Below are 21,358 nucleotides of genomic sequence, written 5' to 3' on the forward strand. Positions count from 1 at the left end.
GTAACATATTATTATTGGAATTTCAAAATTACTTCGCATATTGGTGAAACCTCTGATTGCCACTAGTAACAGATCCACAAAATAGTGAGGCATTGCATATAAATCAGTCTAATAAAAATAAATGAGTCTGTGAATTATACTGTTAGTCAATGCGATTTTTAAATATTACAAATGATATGTAGGATCTTTTATATAAATTTAAATTAATACAAACGATTAATGAATTACAAAATTACTACAAAGCATAAATCGGTGCTCAGTTTTGATTGCCAATTCACTAAAAAGAAATTCACAGTTGTATTAATTGAATTCAGAAATTGATTCGATCTGTAAAGGACCAAATATTTCTCTTTAAAAACGAAAGAATAAAAAAAATTGTGAATCATACTGTTAGCCAATGCGATCTTTAAATATTACAAAGGATATATAGGATCTGTTATATAAATTTAAATTAATACAAAGGATTAATGAAACATAAAATTACTACAAAGCATAAATCGGTGCTCAGTTTTGATTGCCGATTCACTAAAAAGAGATTCACAGTTGTATTAATTAAATTCAGAAATTGATTGGATCTGTAAAGGACCAAATATTTCTCTTTAAAAACGAAAGAATAAAAAAAATTGTGAATCATACTATTAGCCAATGCGATCTTTAAATATTACAAAGGATATATAGGATCTGTTATATAAATTTAAATTAATACAAAGGATTAATGAAACATAAAATTACTACAAAGCATAAATCGGTGCTCAGTTTTGATTGCCGATTCACTAAAAAGAAATTCACAGTTGTATTAATTAAATTCAGAAATTGATTCGATCTGTAAAGGACCAAATATTTCTCTTTAAAAACGAAAGAATAAAAAAAATTGTGAATCATACTGTTAGAAAATGCGATCTTTAAATATTACAAAGGATGTACAGGATCTGTTATATAAATTTAAATTGATACAAAGGATTAATGAAATACAAAATTACTGCAAACATAAATCGGTGCTTGGTTTTAATTACCGATTCACGGAAAAGAAATTCACAGCTAGATTAATTTAATTCAGAAATTGATTCGATCTGTAAAGGATCAAACATTTCTCTTTAAAAACGAAATAACAACAACAACAAAATCTTTTTTTATCGAATGCTGCTTTTCCTTCTTTTGATATCTATCAGAAAGCGCTTACGCTCAGCAAATTCACAAGCGATCATTGCGACAAAATTTGCATTAAATGCAAATTACCTGCGCTTGTCAATAGATGTCGCCACACTGACAGAAATTGTCATTTTTGTCATGCTTGGCTGCAAACAGCATTCGTCGTAATCCGGTCGACAGATATGAAAGAAGCAGACGTTAACAGAATAACACTGATACAAACTGATGGTTCAGAAACATCAGGAATTCTTGAAACAAACAAATTTGTCACAATATTTAAATGAAGATGGATAAACGTTGATGTATCGCTGTTGTTAGAATGTTCAATAGTGTGCAAAAGTAAATATTTCACAATGCAACATTTGCTATTTAACTGATAAAAAAAGACTTCAATCTACAAAATGGATTTAGGTAGAAAATCGTAAGCAATGTTTTTAATCTATGGAAAGAATCTGTCTAATCTGTGTTTTTAAGAACTAAACAAAAAATAGTTTTAACAGAATATTTTTCAAAATCTCAATTTATTTTTTCCAAAATATTTTTCAAACTGTACCTAAAAGACAAGGAAAAAAATCATTCTGAAATATGACAATATATAAATATTTATATATGTATATATAAGGAGATAGTATCTTTATATATGTTACGGCTCCGGTAATCAATAGATTATTATTAATAATAACCTATTTAAAAGTTCCGTTAGTATTGGTAATTACTAATTATTAATAGTACTAGTGATAGTTACTATAAAAAATAATAGTATTATATTGATCGTTATATACAGAAAGAAAGAGAAAGGACGAAAATTTTAACTCACCACTTAACTAAAAATCATTTATAAAACTAACAATCTTTAAAAAATAATAACATAAAAAGAGCTGCAAATAGATAAATGATTCTTGTTTTTGATAACTTAATAAAAAAATTGCCGATAATTTTAATTTTGAAATTCCTTTAATATTTAATATTAATTTTTTGTTAACATGTTATACATAAATTTATCTTAATATATATTATTATTAACTGGACTTTAAAGATGGATATGCCATTTAGTTAGTTCACAGCACATGAAAGCTCATTGTTTTATAATTCACTGAACATAATATAATAATTTTTTTTAAAACATTTACCACTTGTATTTTCTAAAATTAAATACTTTCTTCTCCTCTATGATAAGCATATATTATATTCTTTGTTTCGGAAAAGAGAGAGAGAGAGCGAGAAAGTAATATAATCCAATAATTTTCGGTTATGGAAACACATTCACAAATTTCACATACTTAGAAGTGTTATACTAAATGACGATAGGACAAAAGGCTGTAGATGTGTAAAGAAAAAGCTAAGTATCCGAGAAAACAAATGCTGAAGTAATAATAAAGAAACAGTCAGCTCCCCTAGCCTGATTTCCTTGTATACTCACATAGCATGGAAAGTTTCGTTATTTAACTTCATATTATTACGAGGAATAATGGAGTAAGTCTTTTGGGACTTGTATTTTAGACCAAGTGTGTCAAGAATTTCGCCTAATCTATAATTTTACTATCAAACCCACGAGTAGAATTTCATTTTTGTAGCTGTCGTATTTTTAAATAATTAAGTTCACATAAAACATATGAATTTAGAGTATATTTGTTGATGGATTCCTTTCAAAATTAAACATTAATGCAGTATTTCGTTGTAAGAATTAAATTTTAAAATCCTTCTATCAAATGTTATGGTTTTGAGTTATTACTTTAGCACACGCGCATAAACCGACAGATAGTCAACTCTTTTAATTTAATTAATTCAAATCTCCACAGAGATGCACATTTTGACATCAAACCCACATTCAAATTTCATGCCTATAATAGATTTTATTCTTGTGTTATCGTTTTCATATCTACACGAACCAATTCAATTTAAAGTTATTGTCAAATACTTTTTTAAAAAATTAAAGCGTAAATGTTGGAAAATATGTCATATATTTTGTAATATTCAATTGATAGGTCAATAATAAGGAACCTTTTTAATTACATTTTACTATACGAGCAAAAATGTTCAATCTTACAAATTAACTAATATAATGAAAACTCAATTTTCATAGAGTTATCAGTTTCATGAAATTAACAACTTTTGAGCCTTCGAACATTTCGAAATTATTTTTTAAATTAGATTTATTTAGACTTATTTTCTGGCGAAATATTTGAAATTTTAGTAATTAATATCAAAATATTTTCTGTTACTATATATCCATTTTCAAATTATATTTTATTTTTATATCTAACGATGATTAGAACAAAATTCTCTTTTATAACAAAAAAAAAAAAATCATTTTTTTTTGGACATCTGCGAAATTACTTTATCTGTTAAATAAATAAAAAAAAAGTAGTACAGAAATCATAAAAAAAATCAGGTCTGGAGATTTTGATGAATCTCCAACTTTTAGATCACCCTGAATTCGATCAAACAATAAAGTAATATAACATTCTCTCATTTTCTTCTATTGCTTGGGTGGCAATGTTCTGTAACCCCAAAAAATGCTCTATTTGCAAAAATATAATAATTAAAAAAATATTCAAATTATGAGGATACAAGATTTATCTAATTACCATTGGTTTTCCAAGAATTAAATATTCTTGACATTTATTCTGCAACTTGGGTGGGAATATTTCAGTAATGTTAAACTATCTGATGACATATTTGCAAATAATAATAATGACGAAGAAATTTGCAAATTATGAGGACATAAGATTTTATCTAAGTACCAATTTTCCACGAACGATGTCCAGTAAATTCTGCATAATTCGTATTACATCCAAAATAACAACCTCAGCATTCTGAGCACAATAATCACAATCAATCAATCATGTTTTGACATTCACAACTGGAAATTATATTCGGGCCATTAAAATCTGAATTAGTAAAACAGGTGTTTTTAAATGATCTCGGACGAACAATACGAATTCGAGCACAGTGATGTCAATATTAATAGAACCATGGAATGCGGATAATGCTCTAATTTCTGCCAGGCCTCGCTATTAATTAAGGCATAATCTCCACTAAAACCGCAAATTTTCTCCAAATTTCCTCCGAAAGGTCATTAATCCGTTTTTAATTATACAGCTGAGTCTATGTATCCCTATTAAAGATGTGTACAAAATTGCAATCCTTTGCTTCTTGCACTCACCCAGTTACCTTTGCATATTGAGCCATCATCTGCGGACTAATAATGTAATGATTAGATGAGAATTTTCAAGGAAATGTGATCTATTTACGAGATAGAAGACCATTTCTTAAATGATGCTGTGCTTCGTGTAGGAATTGATGCACAGTTGCTTCTTCATTATCATAATACGTGAGTTCATTGTTCCATTGCTTTATTAAGAGCCATTAGCTGATAAGAACTTGTAATTAATTGGAGGCACTTAATACTTGATTTTTTCCGTCTTGGATTTCGTCATCTTGAGATGATTTGAAGTAGGAAATGTTTGAAAAAAGTGCAGATGTTGAAATCTTTAATATTCTAAATGAAAATTGTGGATTTGACCAAAAAAATTCATAAAAATATTTTCTACTTTATAGCATTCTAATGGGGTAAATTCATATGATGTGATATCCATGTCGTAAATATCGTCTCGCGTGAAATTTGATATTGAACTACATTTTTGTTATACTGATGTCACTTCCTGTTTGTAACTAGTAAAAGTGGTCTCCTCGAAGTTTTCTCGCATATTCACCATAAAATTTTCTCTTATTCTTCATAAAATTATGTATCGTGATTAAGGCCGCAAACATCTTGTATGGGATTGGAATAGTTACGAATTATATATCTGTGAATTACGAATAATAGATCTTTTACTGAATTCATCGTGTGAACGTGAACTGAGCGCTCTTTTATTGATTGATTTTAACCAAAATCTTACACGGAAAGTCAAATGCGGTCACAAGAAGATATACAGAATTTCATTGATTTTACCCTTTAAAGGGCCATTTTTTTTTTCTAGTCATATTATGTTAAAATAATTTTAGGCTTGAAATTAGAATAAGAAAAGGGATTCATTTAGCTTATTAGATAAATTTGATTTGATTAATTAATTAATTTGGTTAATAAATAATTACGTAACAAATCAAGACACCTCATTTTGTCTGAGATAAAGAACTGAAGCATCTAAGTTTCTGTCTTTATAAAAAATTTTGTCAGAACTTATGCCAACCTACATAAATTCATACAAAGATTGATAAATTTGGTGGGAAGCATACTTTCCACGGCCTTAGAAAGGGTTAAATAAACTGGTTAATTTAGTTTCACTTTTCAACACGTTTTTTAACTTTTATTTTAATTTAAAAATATGTGATAGATCAGTTTTGATTCATGATTCGTTTATATTCATAGCGTTTACTTGAATGCGGGGCTAGCCTGGTTGGTAGAGCGTCGGATTCGCATCTCTTAGGTTGCGAGTTCGAACCCCGCCTACCAAAGATTCCCCGCGTGCTTGGTGGCTGACGCGCGTTAAATCTGTCGTGGTCACAAAGTCCTCCATGTCGCGAGTAATACCACTGGGGGTACTGGATCAGGGATGATCGTTCTCTGATTCAGGTCTAAATTACGATCTGTGGTTGAGTGAATGAAATGCGTGAATGAAGTCAGCCTCGTAAAAAGGGTTGCGACGTGTGTGTAGCTAAGGCCTAAATGGCGCTTGGCCCTAAATGGCGCTACTGTAGAAACAAGAGGCACTCCCCCTCAGGCTTAAATCGGCTGTCTTCGATCAGCGGGCTTGTCCATGGCAAGTGCCATAAAAAACAACACAACAACAACCTGAATGCGAAAATACAGAGTGGCAGCATGATGGTCTCCAAATTTGCAAAAATCTTCATTTTAGATGTTAAACCTATGCACTGATTTTTTTTTAGTTCTTTACATTTTCGAAATATCGAATTCACTTGTATTTCAACAACTAGACAGACAAACGTCTTTTGAAATGAATTCGTTTAAAATTTGATAGAAATGTACAAATTTTGTATAAAGACTAATATTAATTTAATTGTACCGATTTCATCCGTTTAGCTTAAAACATTTTTGAGTCATCATATTCACAGACAGAAATAATGGTTAAAAATTTTTAGAACAGAGGAAAGTCTGAAATGAGCTGATTCGTCAAATTCTCAAGTTAGACTTTTTGACGATTACTGTACATTGTGTTCGAGAAGATAAAAATCCGAACTGTATTCCAAAATTAAATTGACAATAATTCAGAATGTATCATAAGAACATAAATTGTTCAATGAAATTATTTCAGTAAATTCACTATAGATTTATTTCATTCGCATCGAAAATTTATATACTACACAGAAATAATCCTATTGTAAAAAATATGATTCCGGCGTCCTGACATAGGAGTTGCGCGTCTTCCCCGTGAGTCCCGGGTTCGAGTCCCGGTTCGGGCATGATCGTCCTTCTGTGTTTTATCTGTAAAGTGTGTGAATGTGCCCTCTTGTAAAAAGGGTATGCGCAAGCGAATGTGACGCATGAAGTAGCTAAGTCGTACTCTTGGCCCTAGTTGGCGCTACTGAATAAAACAAGAGACGCTCACTCGGCTTAAATCGCTGACAGATAACTGTCAGTGGGATTCTAAAGTACGATAAGTCACAACAACAAACAATACGACATTAAAAAATAAATAAAAAATAATTTTAACTCAATGAAATAAGTGCTAATTAGTATTGGAAGAAAAGATATTTATTGCTGATATTTTTTTAATGTCAAATTCAATAATCATAGCTTTTCGTTTCATTAATTGATTCTAAGTTGTAACTATTCTATTAACTGTAAATTAGTAAATTTCAACAAGCCAAAAAAGTTTTTCAGCTAACAATTAACTATGAAGATATTTTATTGTGAAAGACAGCGCGCCAATTAAATATTCCAATATTTTATTGAGGAAACTTTTACGATAAAAAGAAATTTGTTTAACCACAACTGAAGAAATCAAGAATTTTCTTTAATCTAAGATATTATTAGGAAGAAATTTTGGTATGAAAGAAGAAATTTATCAATGCCTTCCCATGAAGAAAAGGCGTTTTTTAAATATTGAAACAATTGGATAATTTTTTTTTATATCAAACTAAATATTTTTACAAATTTTAAGAATTTCGTTATTTTATTTTATAACTCTTAAAATTCGGCTAATAATCTAGAGCATTTTAAAACATCAATGAATGGTATATAAAATATCAGTGAAAAAAAAATACAATTACTTTTTGTGGAAAAAAAAAATTAAAATTTACTGTCGAACCAAAACATTTAACCTCTAATTTTATATGAAAAAGGGAATGATAACACGAAATGCAGATAAATATTCGTCCTTTTTAAAAAAGGATAAGTTAGCTGCGAATCCCTAACTTATCCTCAAACGATTGGAAGATGCAGAGTTTTGGCAAATGAGGTCATAGAAGCAGAATTTCGAGTTTCATATTCGATTCAATGGATGAAGTTTTAGAGTATGTGTGGCTGGTGCATGTTAAGTCTGATATCATGAATTGGTTTAGAGTTGAAGCTTAAAGTGACAGATGTTGTCTCGGATGCCGATTTTATCAGTCAACAACATCTGAAGATGACTAAGTTCATTCTAACTTTATGTACTCTCAGATAAGTACTATAAGTTGTGCTTATAGATAGGATGCAGTGTTTATAGACGTGATAAGTGACATTTTAGTCAAACTTATTTTGAATATACACAAAATTCAGCCATTAGGATTTAATCCATTCTACCAGGAAGAACGCCTTTGTTAGTCCTCTGACGTTTGCATAATACTACCTGATGACAATAACCTTATCTTTATACACGCTACAAATGTAATATATTTTACGATGAAGTAAGATATTTTCCACTAAATACAACTGATACAAATGTTGTATCATTCAAATATTAAGAGCCTAATCTCTTCTCAAAGGAAAGTTAGTTTTATCGCCGTTCTATTGCATATTTCTACATGTGATAGTTACATTGACTTTTAATATAGGGTGACTGAGTGAAATTATTCTTTTTTTGGGTCAAAGAAAATACCAAATTTATTTTCAAGTGGAGGAAAGGGGAAATTATTTTCTTACTTTTTTTTAAACTCCTAGTCTAAAAAAGAATATTTAAGGCATCATTAGCAGTAATCTAAGATTAAGACATTGCATTCCTTCTTGATTTGCGTTACATAAGAAACGATATAAAAAATTATTTTCAGATGCATTCTTTTTTTACTGTAATTGGTTCAGTTAATACATTTTGTTTTCTTCTTAATATAGGAGTTAAAAAAATTTTTTTAAAGAGAAAGTAGTACGTATCAACCATAGAATAATAAAAGGAAAAGAAAAAAAAATCGATAAATAAAAAAAAAATCAATAAAAAATAGGGGAAAAAATCTGGAAACATTCGAGATAATTTACACTAAGGGAAGAGAGAGGAAGATCGGTTATAGTATATTTATTTCAATGGAATCAATTCCTGTTTTCATTTCAAAATTAAATCAGCATCACACCAGTTAAGTTTATATTTTGCTGATATATATATATATATATATATATATATATATATATATATATATATATATATTGGAATGTGTGTGGAACTGTTAGAGATGTGAAAATTTCGTAAATGGCACATCTAGCTCAAAAGGGGTTGAAATTTTCATTTCTCTATAACTTTCTTAATATTGAAGAGAGAAAAATAAATTCATTTAGCCAAATTAGTGCCTCATTAAGACAAACAACTTAGATATTCGTTAATCTATATTGTATTTTTCGATAACTGCAATATCTTGGAAGTTAGGGTCTAAAAAGTGATTTTTATGCCCTGACTGTTTCCAATTTATATTTCCAGATAGTAGCCAAGATGTAAAGGAATCTACCTTTGCCTTCCAGCTTGTTGAGAAGATTTTTTTTTATATAAATGTGGCATAACATGGCAAACGAGACTCCTGCACTATTGAAACAATATTTCTACCCCCCTGTCCTGTTTCGAGAAAAAAAATTGTGTCACATTTCAACATAAGGCAACGTGGACTACATATTAGAAAGAACGGACAGTTAATAAGGCATAGGACGTGTCATCACACATATTAACATCACTAAGAAATGAATAATAATAAAAATAATAATAAAGCCATTTTTTGATAACACAATTATGTGATACTAAATCTGTCAATCCTCAAAGGAATTATCATGATACAAAGACAGAATAAAGATAAGCTCTTAGATGATTTGTATCAAAGTGAGCTGATGGAAAGATATATCATTGCTGCATTTTCATTCAGAACTGGAAGTTTCCAAAGTCATTTTTCTGATAGCATGATCATGTGATACTAAAAGTAAGTCCCTAATTGTTAGAAGATGTTTTGAAATCCCTGATTGTTAGAAGATATCATACTAAAAAGTAAAGGCAAGGAGACCAGATGGTATAAACGTGAGGTGAAATTAAACATCAGATGATTTTTATCTTGGTGCATTGAATAGAAAATTTTTGTACAACTTAAGCATGCAGATATAAATTGCTTTAATTCATATTAATATTTTCTATATTTTCATAATTGTATAAATTAAAATGTTCATAATTGCATAATTTGTCCCAAGTTGATTTTATCAAAAACTTCATTGGCTTTTCTTCAAACAAACTAAGAATGTGATGAATTTTTGCATTTGATAAATCATAAAATTTTTATAATGATACCGTGTATTGAATATAATGTGAATTCAAGCATGTTTTTGCAATATTTCTTTTTTAAATGCAGTAGTTTAGATGATCTAGAATGTTCATTTTAACTCCGATCCAAATTTGTATTTTTTTTATTTCGTCCCTTTTTTCCGTTAAGCCCTTCTAAAAATTCCTCACCAGTATCAAATGAAAACAAAATAATAAAAAAGCTATTTTATTTAAAAAGGCAATAAGATGTTTTACAGTAAAAACAAGAAATAATAATAATAATAGTACAAGGGAAACATATTGCAGGTTTGCTGTAATTTTTGATTTTTAAACTGTGATAAAATAGGAATGATATTAATCCATTGGACTTGAATGGTGCCTCTCAGGTACCATTCCAGACGGTGCATCATTTTGACGCTTTATTTATTTTTCAACTTTGGTGGTTAAAAATATCTACAGAATGGTAAAAAAAGGCAGATTCATTTTTCGGGGAAATTCAGCTTAAAACAATTATATGTAAATATTTATTTTTTTGGAGCAATAAATAAGCCTTTGTATTAAGTGAATAATTATGCATCGGATTGCTTTTCCGAATGCAAAGGGTTAAAAGAATTCGTATAAAATTATAGATTACTTTTTAATTTTGTGTAATATTTACAGGATTGCTTTTCCGAATGCAAAGGGTTAAAAGAATTCGTATAAAATTATAGATTACTTTTTAATTTTGTGTAATATTTACAGGATTGCTTTTCCGAATGAAAAGGGTTAAAAGAATTCGTATAAAATTATAGATTACTTTTTAATTTTGTGTAATATTTACAGGATTGCTTTTCCGAATGAAAAGGGTTAAAAGAATTCGTATAAAATTATAGATTACTTTTTAATTTTGTGTAATATTTAGAGGATTGCTTTTCCGAATGAAAAGGGTTAAAAGAATTCGTATAAAATTATAGATTACTTTTTAATTTTGTGTAATATTTACAGGATTGCTTTTCCGAATGCAAAGGGTTAAAAGAATTCGTATAAAATTATAGATTACTTTTTAATTTTGTGTAATATTTACAGGATTGCTTTTCCGAATGCAAAGGGTTAAAAGAATTCGTATAAAATTATAGATTACTTTTTAATTTTGTGTAATATTTACAGGATTGCTTTTCCGAATGAAAAGGGTTAAAAGAATTCGTATAAAATTATAGATTACTTTTTAATTTTGTGTAATATTTACAGGATTGCTTTTCCGAATGCAAAAGGTTAAAAGAATTCGTATAAAATTAAAGATTACTTTTTAATTTTGTGTAATATTTACAGTTTCCTCGTCCATCTTTAAATAAATATTATATTCTAATTAGGAATGAGAAAATATTTCAGTAGGGCCTCCCCTCCTCCCCTCCCCCCCAAAAAAAGAAAATATGGCTCGTCAATACAGTCAATTATAAAACTCAATAAGACTAAAAAAATTCTATTTAAAAAATTCTTTAAAAATATTGCATGAATGAAACTATGATTTAATTTCTATATGTTCCTAATAATCTGTTTCTAAAAGCACTGTACAGTTTATAATAATAATTCAAAATCTGTGCCAGTCCGGGTAGGTCTTCTAATTGGATTGAAACTTGTACATTATTATTCTAATCTGATTATTTGCTTTCTATTTTAGCCTTCAAGCAAAATTCAGTAATAACTAATAGCTAAAAAAGTTTGCAAGATTACAAAAAAAAAAGAAAAAAAGAAAGAAAGAAAAATAGTGCATTTAAAAATTTACAATAAAACTAATAAAATAAAGGTAATTATTTCAAACGGAAATAAAAACTAGCATAAAATAAAACTATTTCTAAAACTAATTTCTATAAAGAAATTATCATATTCCAGTATTATGATAATTTCTTTGGAAAATGTCAGAGATTGAATTGATCCTGATTATATAATGAAGGTCAATTCAACCCTCAACCTTTATTTTTTTTAAGCGTTTATAATTAACGGGCCGCAAATTTAATCCATTTAAAAACTCGAGTACACAAAAATATTTATTTTAAAAGGAAATAAAATTCAGCAACGTATTTCTACAAGGAAATTGATATTTGCTACTACTGGGACGATTTCTTGGAGAATTATCAGGTTTTATGTAATCAGGATCAATTGATCTCTCTCATCCTTTCTTTCTCATGCTCAAAGGCTAAAAATTTTGCTATTCAGATATACGAATTTTAAAATAATATTAAAATCAAGCAACATATTTTTATAAGGAAACTGTTATATGCGATTATTTCTTGGAGAATAGAATCAGGGTTTATGTAATTAGGATAAATCCATATCTCTCAGCCTTTATTTCTCCCGCAATTAATATTGGCGGTAAAAGTAACCAATATAAAAATTTAATGAATCAGATATAAGTATTTTAAAATAAAATTAAAATCTCATAACATATTTCTGAAAGGATATTGTTGTATGCTACTACTGAGACAATTTCTTGGAGAATAGAATCGGGGTTTATGTAATCAGGATAAATCCATATCTCTCAGCCTTTATTTCTCCGCATTTAATGTTGGTGGTAAAGGTAACCTATTTAATAATTTAATTAATACCTATATACACATTAATATTTCATTTAATGCGTATTTTAAAAATTAATTAAATTTGATTAGCATATTTCTAAAAGGAAATCGCTATATGCTAACATCGCGACAATTTCTTAGAGAATTATCAGGTTTTATGTCATCGGGATAAATATATCTCTCCCATCTTTTATTTCTCATGCTTTTAATATTGGTTGTAAACTCGTTTAAAGTTTAGTTAATCAGATATACGAATTTTAAAATAAAATTAAAATCAAGTAATATATTTTTACATGGAAATTGCTATATGCAACAATTTCAAAGGAAATTATCAGGATTGATGTAAACATGTAAATGCTATCATGCTTATGTAAACTTATAATTTATCTCTCTCAACCTTTATTTTTCAGGCATTAAATATTGGCAGTAAAGGTAACTCGTTTAAAGTTTAGTTAATCAGATATACAAATTTCAAAATAAAATTAAAATCAAGTAATATATTTTTACATGGAAATTGCTATATGCAACAATTTCAAAGGGAATTATCGGGATTGATGTAAACATGTAAATGCTATCATGCTTATGTAAACTTATAATTTATTTCTCTCAACCTTTATTTTTCAGGCATTAAATATTGGCAGTAAAGGTAACTCGTTTAAAGTTTAGTTAATCAGATATACGAATTTTAAAATAAAATTAAAATCAAGTAACATATTTTTACATGGAAAAATTTCTAAGGGAATTTTCAGGGTTTATGTTTACATGATAACATGTAAATGTTATCATGTTTATGTAAACTTATAATTCATCTCTCTCAACCTTTATTTTTCAGGCATTAAATATTGGCAGTAAAGGTAACTCGTTTAAAGTTTAGTTAATCAGATATACGAATTTTAAAATAAAATTAAAATCAAGTAACATATTTTTACATGGAAAAATTTCTAAGGGAATTATCAGGGTTTATGTTTACATGATAACATGTAAATGTTATCATGTTTATGTAAACTTATAATTCATCTCTCTCAACCTTTATTTTTCAGGCATTAAATATTGGCAGTAAAGGTAACTCGTTTAAAGTTTAGTTAATCAGTTATACGAATTTTAAAATAAAATTAAAATCAAGTAACATATTTTTACGTGGAAAAATTTCTAAGGGAATTATCAGGGTTTATGTTTACATGATAACATGTAAATGTTATCATGTTTATGTAAACTTATAATTCATCTCTCTCAACCTTTATTTTTCAGGCATTTAATATTGGCGGTAAAGGTAACTATTTAAAAATTTAATTAAGCAGGTACATGTATTTTAAAATAAAATTAAAATCTAGTAACATATTTCTACAAGGAAATCACTATGTGTAACAATTTCTAGGGGAATTATCAGGATTTATGCTATCAGGATGAATCCATTTCCCTCAACTTTTATTTCGCAGACATTTAATATTAGAGCTAAAAGCAGCTCATTTAAAAATTTAGTTAATCAGATGTACGATATTTTAAAATAAAATTAAAATCGAGTAATGTATTCTTGCAAGGAAATTGCTATATACGACAATTTCTAGGGTAATTATCAGGGTTTATGTAATCGGGATCAATTCATCTCTCTCAACCTTTATTTGTCAAGTATTTTATTTTGGAGGCAAAGATAACTCATTTAAAAATTTAGTTAATCAGATATACGAATTTTAAAACAGAAATAGATCAAGTAACATATTTTTATAAGGAAATTTCTATATGCAACAATTTCTAGAGGAATTAATTATCAGGGCTCATGTAATCGGAATCAATTAATCTCGTGGCTTTTATTTTTCAGGTGTTTATAATGTAACATGTGTAATGATTTAACTTATCAGATGCATTTATTTTAAAATAAAATTAAAATAAGTCGCATATTTATTTCTATAAATAAATTGTTCCTAAGCTACTACTACTACTATATTTTCTTTGAGAATTGTCAGGATTTATCTGATCAGGACCATTTAATCAATCAGGGTTTATTCCATAAGCAATTATCTTCTTTAGATGTCTATGTGAAAGCATTCTTACTTCATTCTCTTTCACATAATATTTTGGTTTATCTACTGGATGCCATTTTTGAATCAAAAAACCGAAAATAAATTTATTTGATATTAATCCTTTAATTCTATAAAGATAATTGCAGTTATATTTCATACACACAGTCGTAAAATAGACATTTGTCTTTAACTTTACGAGGTATTTTTACTGCTTGAATTGCAACTATCGTCATTAAATTTTGTTATCGTAAGAGAATATTCCAAAATATATCCTAAGTTTGACTTTCTTAAATTTACGATGAGAAAAGAAAGAAGAAAATTGTAAGATTTTGTCAGTTTAAATAAACAGAAAATGTTCTTTTGATATATTTACGAGCAACAAAAAAATACTTGTCAATATTCCTTTCACAGATCTACCAAATGTTACAATGCTCAATCTCACGCTTTGCGGTCCACTGAAGTCGCATTCATTTGGCCTTTGCAGTTACAGATAAAGTCAATATGAAATCCGGTAGCGTAGATGATTTCGCGGCAAACGACACTTTAGAATAAATTAGTTAAATAGTTTTGGCAATGCTTACGCAATTCTGCACAAAATGGTAGTGACGGCGTTTTATCACACCAGTTGATCCTTGAATGATTGCTCAAGTGTAAGATGGTTGATCAGGACTGTTGTGAAAGTGTTTTTTTCGAAGAATTCGTGTTCCTGTCATAGTTTTTGAGTTTTTCTACTTTGCAAATTGTACTTAAATACATTGCGTGTGGTGTTTGTTAATGCCCCGAATGAATAATAATGCTGTCATGCGACATTTTTCTTCTTGGAAAAGTCACTACCTTATAGTTCGTTGCTAAATAATTGATGTAAGGAGACAAAATTGTATGTTCATTATTCATAGCGCAATTTTTTTAAATTGAAAGGAGGCTCAGTTGTTTGCTTTTATTCGCACCAAAATGGCGAACATGGTTTCCATTGCGTGTTTAAAACTCATTTCCGTCCATGTGATGAAATTTTGAATGAAGAAAAAAAATGGGAAGCAATTTTATTTTTTAATATATTCTTATTGGTTTCTGAATTAAAATCTGCGCCATTCTTTGTGTGAATAGGAAAAAACTTCAAGTGGAATATTTTTTCTATAGTTCATGAAGTTGAATATTAATAATATGAATTCATGCAACGTCATAGTCACGTGATAAAAGCCAGATTGCGAAACATTCCAAAATTAAAGATAGCGTATATTATTAAAAGAAGCACTGACATTCCATTCGTGAGGTATAAGAATCTTTCAAAATTAATTTCTTTTAATCTCTACTAAAAAAAAAAAAAAATGTGTGTGTGTGTGTATGTGCGTGTGTGTATGTGTGTGTGTGTGTGTGTGTGTGTGTGTGTGTGTGTGTGTATGTGCGTGTGTGTATGTGTGTGTGTGTGTGTATGTGTGTGTGTGTGTGTGTGTATGTGTGTGTGTTGACCTTACAGGATAGACCCAATCAGAACTATCAAATGCAACATAGATGTACTTGGGAGGATGAAAAAATGCATTTCGATGAGATTTTAGGAAATATTAATTATATATTTTAAGTGATTGAAACTATGTAATTGTTTCTCCGTAGAAATTCTCAAAATTTCATTATTTCACAAAATGGATTTTTGCATCATCATAAAATGAAAAAAAAATTGTCTCTTTTGTGATATTTTAATCGCCATATTCTTTCTCAATTTCAGCAAGTTTTTAAGAATTAAAAAAAAAAACTGTTTTCAACAATAATTTTTATTGTCGCAATAAATTCGCCCCATTTTTCTTCCATCGTTGAATGCCAATGAAAAGTAATTATATCAATTGCTTACACAATTTGCATGAAAAATCAATAAATGAAACTTCATTACCGCAAAAGGCAATATACAATTTTTAATAAATGATACGGATAATTGATTTTTTAATAGCGCGATAGTATCATAGGATTTTACTCCATTAGAGAGGTTCATATACATAATAAACAGAGCAAGTGGTAGGTTGTCAAAATAGCCTGTCTTTAATGCCTGTCCCAGTTTAATATCTTAAAAGGGAATCATGGGAATCAAGTCGTGCATTAGTAATTTAATATAAATTAAACATAACTAATATAATATGGGAATATGCTTGTCACTAATAGCGATTAGTATGTAAATAAGTAAAATAAAGAAGAGACCATGCTAATCTGCAAGCAAATTTGAAGGCATCAAAAAATAAAAACAATATCTTGAATATTAATCGATATTTGAATTTGAATTATTTCGAGTACACCTTACAATCGAATAAAAACACAAATACCATAAAAAATATCTCTACGGCTATATCTCTAAAATTGTGGAGACCTATGCAATTGCTTATTATTATTTTTTTAGTCTTAAAATTCTTTATTAAAAATTTATTTCAGCGTTTTAGGCATATTTTTCTCAATCGATTGAGACAAAAATTTGACACAAAACTGCCTTTATAATTTCTAAATTCCGTACCAAATTTGATATATTTAAGTCACTGCGTTTTTGAATTATCGCGTTTTCATGTTTCTGAAAGTGCTGACCGACAGATGGTCAACCTTTCATTGAATTTAGCTCAAAATTTGGCAGGTGTCTACACTATAGATGTTAAATCTGTGTACCGGATTTTGTTCATGTATCTCTCTTCATTTTGCAATTATCGTGAACAACCGGTCAGACAGACCTCCTCTAAACAGATTTGGTGCAGAGACAGCATACCAAATTTCAACCGTCTAGCTCAAATTGTTTCTGAGTTATCTTTGTTACACACAGACATTTTGCAAAAAAATGTGGAGATTCGTTCAAATCTGAAGATTTTGATAATCACTATACTTTCCCTATATTAAGTATATGCTAAAGTAAAAGGTGCTATGATTTATTGAAATAAGCTGCTCAACTCTCATTCAACTCTTTATTTTTAAATAATTAGAAGCACTATCCGATTCCATCATTAGTGTTAATGATTTCTTTTAAAAATATTCTGAATAATAATTCCATCATTAAACACACGATTCCTGTCATTACATTTTTCATAAAAAGATACAAATTTATCTATTATAACAGCAAATAAAAATATCAGGATTGGATCGAATTATTGCTAATTCTGTCCTTAATTTGCGATATAATTTCTTTGTTAAATTGCTCCAAATTAAAATTATAACTTTTCAAAAATGGAATTAGTCACTTCGAAATCCTGTTCATTCTGGAGACTTTTGCTCGTATCGGAGCAAACTGTTCATTAATTGCTTTAAATATAAACTGTCATGAAATGTTAACTATATTTCATTAAGATTTAATTTTTGTATCAAGTCTGTAAAAGTCTTTAAAGTTAAGTATCCAATTACCCAAACAATTCTTCTATTTTTTTTTATCGATGAATTTTAATTCAGAATTGCATTTCGCAATAATATCATATTATCAAATGAATTTGAAAATGTTTTCACCAATACTGTCAATATACTTGCATGTAATAAATTCAATTTATATAGTTTTAAAATTAATTATTTTACCCTACTTAAATTCAATTATAAAAATGTTTTTTACCAGTTTAAATACCTAATTAACTTAATCATAATAAACAGTCTAATTACTTTAATGTAGGTGCCTATGTTGAAAAATCGATTTTTGGTGAATCTATCGGATATTTTTTATTCAATATTTATTACTTTTTTTATAAAACCATTTGATTTTTGTTTCTATATCCATTTTTGCAAAATTACATTCATTCTTATGCTTGCCTATATTGTGTTTTCATGAAATTTTACATTTTTTAAATACTATTTTCTCCAATTTTAGAATTTGATTATAAATTAAAATCTTATATTTAGCTTTTGTAGAAATTTTGTATAATAATTCCTCAATAACTTTTACAGTTCCAAAACAACAATATAACCAATCTATGCTTTTAATAAGATTTTACACTTTTTTAATATTTCATGCTATTTACTGTTAGTTGAACAGTGGTATTTAAATAGTTATAAAAGATTTTTTTCTTAGGAATTATATATTTCTTCATTTATCCGCAAAATGTTTAACAAATTCTTGAAAAAAGTTCTGAATTAAATAGTTTTTTCAACAACAAAAATTTGATTATTAACATATATTTTTAGCTTTATAGATAGATGATTTTTTTAAATGTATCTTATGAAAAAAATTCAAAAGTATAAATATTTTATATCAATTGAAAATATTCACTCCTAGCGTAGTCACAATTTTTTAATTTTAAATTTCTCACATTCATCTAGCCTTAAGAATTACATAACAACCCAAATTAATCAAAAAATTATTTAGTCTTCCAAATTCTTTAGTCCAAATTTAGGGGGAATAAAACTTTTTTTAATCCAAAAGAGAATCCCGTTCTTAATTTTAAAGAAAAAAAAAAGTTTTCGGACGCTTCGGTAGCTGCGCCTTTTTTTAATCCGATATTCACAGGCGGATATGTGCTACACTTCTCTCTAAACTTCAAAAATGGATTGTATCTAATATAGCTCTAAATAATTTACATGAAGTAAAATAAGAATGTCAAATTTGAAATATAATGATTTTGAAAAGATTAATGATTATTCCCCCAATCCTTCCTCGGAGGGCACCTCGAAATGAGGACAAGAAGCTTCCGGCATAGTGGTTGGCTCTTGCCACCCTGGAGGGTACACGAAAAGGTTGGGTTTGGCTTCTCCCATCGATGACGGGGCGTACCTCCTTAGGGAAGGGTTGTACCGTGGCCGGTGATGACCCTTAGGGCTCAACTACAGTTCCCGCCAGTATTGCTGTAGTGGCGATCCAGTCATTCAGTTTTTTATACGTGTGCTTTCGGACGGATCGGAGAGTCAGGGATATAACTTATATTTTTTCTGCAGCGCATTTATTGATCCAAACAATGCAAATTATAGTTCTGTAAGTCATTTTGAGTATTTTTTTCCAAATGAAAAAAATGTACCTATTCTTCATGGTTTAGATATAGGCTGCGATTCGAATGTGCTTTCTATACTTTTGCACAATATAGTTTGAATTTAGGTGCGAACGAAAAATTGTGGTAAATTGTCTCATTGCTGATTCAAACGTCTTTCTTTTTTGACGGTAGTTAAAAACAATGAAACTCATCCAAAAATAGCCTTCCCCCTTGTTGTATCGGGATAGTGGTAGATGCTCTCAATAGAATTTGTACCTACCATTAAATAATGCTTTTTGCTATAAAATGTTGGAAAGGTAGCAATGTAGTACATTTTATCGCTATCTTTTTGATTTGGCGTTGGCTTGGCACATTGAAAATCACAGACTTATAATAATCAATTATTGTTAGTGTAAAAATAAAACTTCGTAATCCTATTAATGGAAGGCAGTTTCGATGGGAAATTGTTCATACTTTTAATTAATGGTTCCAAAAAGGTCTTGTAATAAAGATAAGATATCCGATTTTTTTTTTTTTTTTTTTTTTTTGTATATATGGATAAGTTGCCCTTGATTCAAACACAGAAACTTTCTCGAATCTTAAGTAATAAAGGTATTATTCTCTTCCCCTACAAAAAGCAATTGTGGATTTGGAGGAAAGCAGTAAACGCAGCAGTAAACGTATCAGATTTTTATCTTCGGAATCCCAATTATGAGCGTTTTGTGCTACGTAGTATAGTGAAGAAAATCTAATATGCATTTCAAGAAGTTTTTTTCAACTAGTTGCAATTGAAATTTAACATAGAATCGAAATTATTATTGCAGTATCACATATCAAATGTCATTGATATAAATCGTTGCTTCTTTCAGTTATCTCTTTTACATGCATGTGAGTGTACAGACTTACAGACAATATGCACGAAAATATAATACGGATCTATTCTAAAAGTCTTAAGAGTCTTAAAATCTTAAAATCTTGTACTAAACTGTTTTCATCTAGTTTTTTCCAGTTTTGTAATTGTCCCAATTCCGCAAATAAACTGTCAAATTCTTCAAACCGTTAATCTCTGTTCAAATGTTTTGTGTCTCTAATGACTTGCCTGTTAAGAACCGTATGTGTGTACACATCATTAGGCTGCAAAATGTCTCAGAAAAGGTTGATAATGTATCATAATATCATAATGTGTCTATATCATATATCTAACTTTGTATATGATATCTATATCATATATCTAACGTACGTTTTACGAACGTTATTTACGTATATGATACGTTAACGAACATGTATCCCCTTACATACAAGCATGTATGTAAGGGGATAAGGGTGAAATATTATTTTTAATACTCCAAAAATTCGACAGAGAATTTTTTGAAATTCTTTGGAAAAAACAAGATGTGAAATCAAAGCTCAGTGAAACAATGCGCAGACAGATGGTAGCTTTATTACAACTGTCATATAAGTGAGACATTCTATAATTTTCTGGTTGATATTTAAATAAACAAATAAATATTTCCGTGAAATATATAGAAAATCCCTAACTTAAAAAAAGATTCAAATTGCAGTTTGATATATTCTTTCGTAAAGCATATATTTCTTATTACATTCATATTAGCCAATTGGGTTCTTTTAATTCAGTCTAATTCTAAAAATGTGACATTATTATGTACTTACATAACCACAGCTGTCTTAAAAAAGCAAACATTTTACCCACCGCAGACTCTGCTTCATTTTTTTTTTTCAACAAACCTAAACGCAATAAATAATTACCTCATTCTTTATAAAAATCCCTCTTCAGTCTCTTATCTCAAAATAATTCCGTGAGTAAAAATTATTAAGATGACTTAAATAAAAATGATAGTGCGTATTTATATAATAAAAATAAGAGAGTAAGTCAGACCTTCAAAAAAAAAAAAAAAAGTCTTCTGTGGCATTCAAATCTGAATGTTAATGACCACGAGTTCTGAATCTCGCCGCAGCTTTTTATTCCGTTATTAAATATTTATGCCGGGGAAGACGAAATTGAACTAATCGCTGAGACTGACTCGGAATCAATGATTCGGAGCAAAGCA

General features: G+C 28.7%; 1 long non-coding RNA gene across 2 annotated transcripts in view; it reads right to left on the reverse strand.

Annotated features, from left to right (window-relative positions):
* The window catches only part of LOC129972529 (uncharacterized), a 183,522-nt gene that overhangs the window by 87,099 nt on the left and 75,065 nt on the right, over window positions 1-21,358 (reverse strand). The window lies entirely within an intron of this gene.

The sequence above is a fragment of the Argiope bruennichi genome, chromosome 6 (assembly GCF_947563725.1).
Source record: "Argiope bruennichi chromosome 6, qqArgBrue1.1, whole genome shotgun sequence".
Taxonomy (NCBI): domain Eukaryota; kingdom Metazoa; phylum Arthropoda; class Arachnida; order Araneae; family Araneidae; genus Argiope; species Argiope bruennichi.